A 6,737-nucleotide genomic window follows, 5' to 3' on the forward strand; every position below is an offset into this window, starting at 1 on the left:
GCGCGGGCGTCTCACCATCGTCTAACAGCAGTCAAAGCAGCAATTCCCGCACATAGAGTTTCTCACTACATTACCTAGAGGGATATCTGGCGCTGCTGCACTGTGGTATGCATGGGAATGCCGGTATATTGTGGATTCGGATTGGCATCGTTCTCGTAGAGACAGGACACCTTGAAGACGCGCTTGGCAAGTACCGTTCCGTCTGTCACAATGATTCATTTTCTACTAAAACAGCATGTGAAAAGCTGTTTTAGCTTTATTATTACGCGAAAACATGTTTTGTCTAACTATGAGAACTTGTTATTGTGTGTACGACTACATGTTACGTAAAAAGTATCAGCGGGCCGCTAAAGTTGGAGGACAGACAAGGTTCGCGCTCGCTTTGAGACAGTTGGTCGTCTGTTCTTGCTTTTCTTCGCTTGGTCATACATTGTGGGTGAGTAAAGATGTAATATGCGTGAATGGAAACATTTCATGATTATTTTACTTTGAGAACGCGTTATTTGCCTAGCCATATCCACGTTTTAGACGAAGCCTCTTACAACATCAGCCAACACGAGCCTCGTAGACACATATACCGTCATTCCCATGACGGAACGGTGCCCCCTTAAGAAACTCCCATAGACGGTGGCGCCAGATTACCCTCTAGGTGTTATAGTGAGAAACTCTATGTTCCCGCAGCGCAACTACAGGAAGCGGAAACGTCGGAACCGGAAATTTTTAAACCGGAAATACCGGAACCGGATTTGGTGTGAGGGGAAAAGGCGTCGCACAACAAAGGTTGTCGCTACTTAAGAAAGCGGCGGTGGCGCGCAGATGCAGGGGTTTTAGCTGCAAAGGAAGCCCATACGGGTTCATCGACATAAAAGCCTCGCAGTTGAAGAAAAATTTGTCCTGGTCCGGGACTCGAATCCGGGACCAGCGCCTTTCCGGGGCAGCCGCTCTACTATCTTAGCCGGGCGGCTAGCAGATGACAAGGTGAAGTCGAATTTGTCAACAACTCGAAGCAAAGACAAAAGTTTGACGTAATCCACGGCAACCCGCAAGGTGGAGAGAACTTAAGGGAAAATGAGACATCCACCCAACCGTAACAATTTCTTCAAAGGAAACCCCGTACGGGTTCCTCGAAAGAAAAGCCTCGAAATTGAAGAAAAATTCCTCCTGGTCTGGAATCGCAGCAATTGCTACGATTGGGTGGATGTCTCATTTTTTCTTAATTCAGTAATTCTCTCCACCTTGCGGGTTTCCGCAGAACTATTACATCAGTTTAATAAAGAATTAGGCTTTCACCGTACCACTATAATAGACGAGTGAAAACGTACAAAATTACGCGCTTATAATTTTATATTTATGGTCACTGCTTTATTTAAGTAACAGCTAGGGAAAGATTGAAGTACGAACTATTTGTAGCCTCCTGGGGGAACAGTGGCTGGCGGTTATGAGGGCGTGGGCGGGGCTTTACTGCAGACTTGAGTTGTATCCGACTATAATTTCGAACGAAGTCGCCAAATTTAGCACGATATGCCTGTCCAGCGGCAACCACAGCCATAGACATACTGCTACGGTCTTGGGCGAGTTGCGCATAGGTGTCGGCAAATTGTTCTTTCTTTATCCCACGTATGAGGAACCGAATTTTCTTCTCGGACCTGTCCGGCTAGGTGTGGCGCAACAGGCGCGTCATCTCCTCGCTGAAGGTCGCTGTGTTTTCCTTGGGCAGTTGCTAGCGGGTTTCCAGCAGAGCTTAAAAGCTCGCTCTTTGCTGAGGACGCTCGTGAAGGTCTGCAGGAAGCCGTTGCGTAACAGGCCCCAAGTCGTCGAGGTCGATTCCCGGTCCTCAAACCACGTCCTGGCGGCGTCTCCTAAGGCGAAGTACACATGTCGCAGCTTGTCATCGGAGTTCCAGTTACTGAATGCAGCGACACTTTCTTATGTTTCCAGCCAGTTTTCCGGGCCTTCGAAGGTTGATGCGCGGCAAGTCGGTGGGTCAGTGCAGCGCGATGGGGGACGCTGGGGCTGCCATTGGGGTTGAGTTGGCCACGATCTTCGTCGTCTAAGGCAGAAGTCCGTGTTCCGGGGGCAGGTTTTGTATCCTGCGGCTTGCTCGATTGTCCGGGGCGTAGTTGGTGCAGTCTCCGGCTTGGTCGGCTTGGATCGCGGCTTTGCGGGGGGCGTCCGGTACATGAATGCACAAGCACTTCCACCATATGTCACGTAGTATATAGTGATGGGAAAGAACACAGTAGCAAAACTGTGTATATATGACTTAACCTTTTTTGGGGCGAACCTGTGCCCACAAGAGCAAGTTGCACTCAAAGTACAACGGCGAACACAGTCGGCGATCGTCGGAATCTTAGCAGGTCAAGCGTGTCGGCTTTTATACATCACTCGTCGAAGGCGCTAGCGGAATCGCTACGTAAAAATTACTATCTGCTCTTTTCAGGATAGAAAAGTGTTGATTTTATTCATGTACCCGAGCCTTGTAGAATCGCATGGACCACATTTAAAGGGCCCCTGAAATGGTTCGGACGAATTTTGTAAACGCGTAGCGTACAGCTTAAGTAGAACATTCGCACCACAATTTAAGTGAAGCGTTACGTATTAATGGAGCTACAAGCGATTACAAGTTACTCTCCTCCCTAGGCACGCTTTTCCTCCTCAACTCGTTCGCCGAGCGATCGGGGCTAAGCTCCGCCTTCACTGGCTCTGCGTCACGATGCGACGTCACATCGTCCGCTTCCGGTTGTTTTGGAGCCCGCCCTCGACCGCGAGAAACCTCTCCGTTAGCCGCTTGGCCGTCGACCCCAAGCGAAAGCTATCGAAGCAGCGTGCGTTGCAAGCATTCTGTCGTAGCGCCGAACGTGTCTGTTATTCCGGTAATCACACATTACCTGAATATTTCGACGAAACGATGGAGGCATAAACTCAAGCTGGTGAAGTAACTTTAGCGTAGACGTACGTCAGCTGCCTGATACGGGTGCCTGCCTCCACGGTCCAGCCACCCGTTGGCGCAGAGCTTAACCGTCCAAAGAAAGAGCTAATATTGCTCTAACCAAGTGTAACATATTTTAAACATATATAAAAACAACGTGTTAACGATTACACCCCTGCGAAAAATTTACACCAGCAGCAAAGAAGAATATATTTTGTTACTGCTACTCTGTGTGGTTGAGCTATATGCCACCAGGTGGCTGCACCGTGCAGACCATTCACATTTGCGCTTCTGTTCATGGCCAGGCCCTGTCCCCTTGCGCTTGCGTTTACCCTAATACCGGACTCGCGAAACGCTATTGCGTTAGTAATCTTCCGGTGTAAAGTGACGGCCGCAATCGCACAAATCCTGGCGCCGATCGGATAGTGGCCGTCCGATGCGCTGCAGCCAGTCAGCTCGTGTACTGGCTTGCAGAGGGACACGATGTCGCAGCTTGACATTGCCAGTCGCTACGTCTGCAGTCCACAACGCAACAAAGTCGAATCAAAGTGCTCGCGAAAAGACAAACCGATACTGACGGCGGAGCTCTCGTCAAAGACGGAGCACATTGTAACACAAGCAGACGACGCTTGCTGTATGCCGGAAGTGCTTAAGTGTACTGAAAAATTGTGCTTGTGCATTCTCTCTGTTATTTTCTTTTTATAAAAACAAATTAACTAACATTCCAACTATTACGAACATCATTTGTTTAGCATAAAGTTTGAAAAATTATCGGTCACGCGCCCTGGTCAGCCAATCGGATAGCTCGCCCCACTGACGTCATATGGGTGATTTCGGTCATATGGGTAGGGGCGGCTTAAAATTACGCCGAGCAGTGTGCTGAGATCAGCAGCGATGTGCATTTTTAAAACCTTATAATAAATTACACGCTTTACGCAGAGCACTTAGATGTGTCAATTAATGATCAGAATGACCTACTCTAACGACTCAGTGCGTTTGTAGAAAATCGTCAAAATCGTTTCAGGGTCCCTTTAATAAGAACGATTTTTATTACATTTCAACAAGTTTGAAGCGGCGGGAAGTCCGCTGATCAAGCGAAAAACGAGTCGTCAAAGCGTCTGGTTGTTTAACCACGATTATGTCGTACATAACGTGGAACATTGGAAACAAGTTACGTCATGACTCGTTAATAGAATCGAGCAGAACTCATATCTACGATGATTATCCAAGTATGCGAATAGCCGAAACGCGTCATGTATGAAGCGTGTACTGCAACCGAGCTCCACTTTCACGCTTCCCTCAGGACACCATGCGCCTTCTGACGGCGCCGTCGTGAAGTTCATAACAAATGGCGCATGCGCAGTGGCGTCAGAGACGTTCATTGAAGAGCGGCACACACCCAGGGTCACGTGCCCAGTGGCCGCAGGTATAAAGTGCACTAGAATAGGGGGAGCGGGTCTAGCGGGACGCCTTCAGAAGCGCTGAGCGATGAAAAAAAAATACGCTGAAGTTGCGGCGGCGCTGCCGTCATCCAGAAGTTCCGGCTGCTACGGACCGGGTGGCTGTCGTCGGTTCAACGCACCGTCGTTTCCGTTGCTCTTTCGCCATTTTTTTTCTTTACAACACGTCGGTGGAGAATAAAATCACTGTTTCCGCCACTGAGTAACAAAGCTAGATAGAGCAGAGTGAAACGACTGTCCAAGCTCCAGGCAGCTGCTGTAGACTCCGACACGATACAGGTACTGCCGGCGCGCGGGCCCCACTCTTTCGGATGAAGGCGACGGTGGCGCCAGCATCGATGATGATGACGATCATTTATTTACCTCCCCTTTGAAACGGGGCGGTCACAAATAGTGACTAGCCTGCTTGATTTAATCAGGTATGTCGTACATGTTTATCGTTCTGGCATTTTTGATACATCTCCACAACCCTTTCTTTCCCTCAATACTTCTGTATCTAGCTTGTATCGCTACCTCTACTTGTAATAGATCCGGCAATGTCCGATACGGTGATGATGATTTCAATAAAAAAATTTCAACAAAAACATTTCAATAAGAAAAAAAAACGCCTCAACGGAGAGCCCGCGCTCAACCTACCCCCTCTATGGAGTACGCACTCTCGCAGGGGCGCATACCCAAGTTGGCGTCAGAGAGGTTCACTGGAGAACGGCACATATACACAGTGGCATAATATATACCCACTATACCTTCGGGATTGAACCACATTTCTATAATGCACTATCTTAATTCGGGATCGGCCCGCATTTATCGTGGCAAAGCTAGTTGGCCAGAAAGAAAACTGGCCCGACAATGCCAAGAGTGATATCCGCATTAATATATGAGCACTAGAGAAGTACACTGGCAGCAGAAGCAGTTCTTTTAAATGGGCCATGTGTCTGATCCATCTCGAAACACGTTGCTCATGCTGCTAACGCGGAATGCTGAAAGCTTGGCGAGTACAAGCATTGTGCGACGTACGTATCGGTGAACTGATAGAAATTTTCTGGTGTCAACCGTTTCTCGTAAATTTTTTCATGGGCCGCTTACCGGGCTGGCCACGTGGGATATGCTTTGCCGATCTATAGTCTACTAGAATGTTGGAACACTATAGCCGCTCTCATCCGAGCTAGACGACACACTGACTTGACAACGCGAAGACTAATACGAAGACTAATGGCGACCGATGTAGCCTTTCTCGCCTGTTGGTCCCGATACGATCAAATCAAATTCCGGGGTATCGTACGAGCCGTAAACCCCAATCTGCTAATGGGGCTACGCCGCAGTGAGTGACAACCACCTGCGATTCTTTTAACGTGCACCGAATGCACAGTACACAAACTTTGTTGCACTCCGCCCTTATCGGTTTGCGGTCGGGATCGAACCCATTTCAAACACTCGCGCTCAGTCACACAAAGCCACAGCCACTAAGCTACCGTAGTGGGTCATTCGCTTCCCGTGTGTTTGAAAATAAAGTGATTTGACTTGACTGACGTGATAGTAAACAGTTACAACGACTGACCTGGAAGGCTACTTTACATATGGTACGTGTGCATGCGGCGGCTTGAGAAGAAAGCATGCCCCCTGCGAAATAATTTGTTTACACGAAGCAGTCATAGCTCGTTTAGTTACACTGATGAAATAAGACAGTACTATAGGGACCGAAACACGGGACCTCGTCGAATGATTTAAGAAGCAAGCGGTGACGTGGTCGTGATTGTTGCCTTGCATCGACGAACAATCGTCGAATCTGTGCTGCAGAATGAAGCAAGAAAAAAAAAAAACCACACTTAAAAAACGAGCTACTTCAAAAACATGCCACTAGGGATATCGAACACAGTTTGAAAGTTAACAAGAGCCAGGGAAGCTAAAACAGAACGTAACCTTGGATTTTCGTACTTATACGTGAACGAAAATGAGGAAGGAAAAACAGAGAAAGAAAAGTTCAATAGTACGACGAGCTCACCGAGGAATATCGTGCTCAAGATTGGCGTTCTTCGAGAACCACACGTGTTGACACGCACGCTGTGCCGAAAACTCTTGACTGTGTGAGCCGTCTGTGAACAGAGTTTTGAATAAACCGCCCTCTTTGATCGTGCGAGTGACATGCGGTATTAATTTGCACGGTCACAAACTAATAACTAAACATAAGAAAAAAAAGAATATAATGGGCAAGAGTAACGCGCTTTTCGCATTAACGTTTCTGAGCACGTTTTCCGAAAGCCAAAGAAAGCGCGACTTGCGCGCACCGGAGCTCAAACTCCACGAGATCAAATCATCGGCCCGCCGCCATGCGGCAAACAACACGAAAC

The sequence above is a fragment of the Dermacentor variabilis genome, chromosome 9, assembly GCF_050947875.1.
Source record: "Dermacentor variabilis isolate Ectoservices chromosome 9, ASM5094787v1, whole genome shotgun sequence".
Lineage (NCBI taxonomy): Eukaryota > Metazoa > Arthropoda > Arachnida > Ixodida > Ixodidae > Dermacentor > Dermacentor variabilis.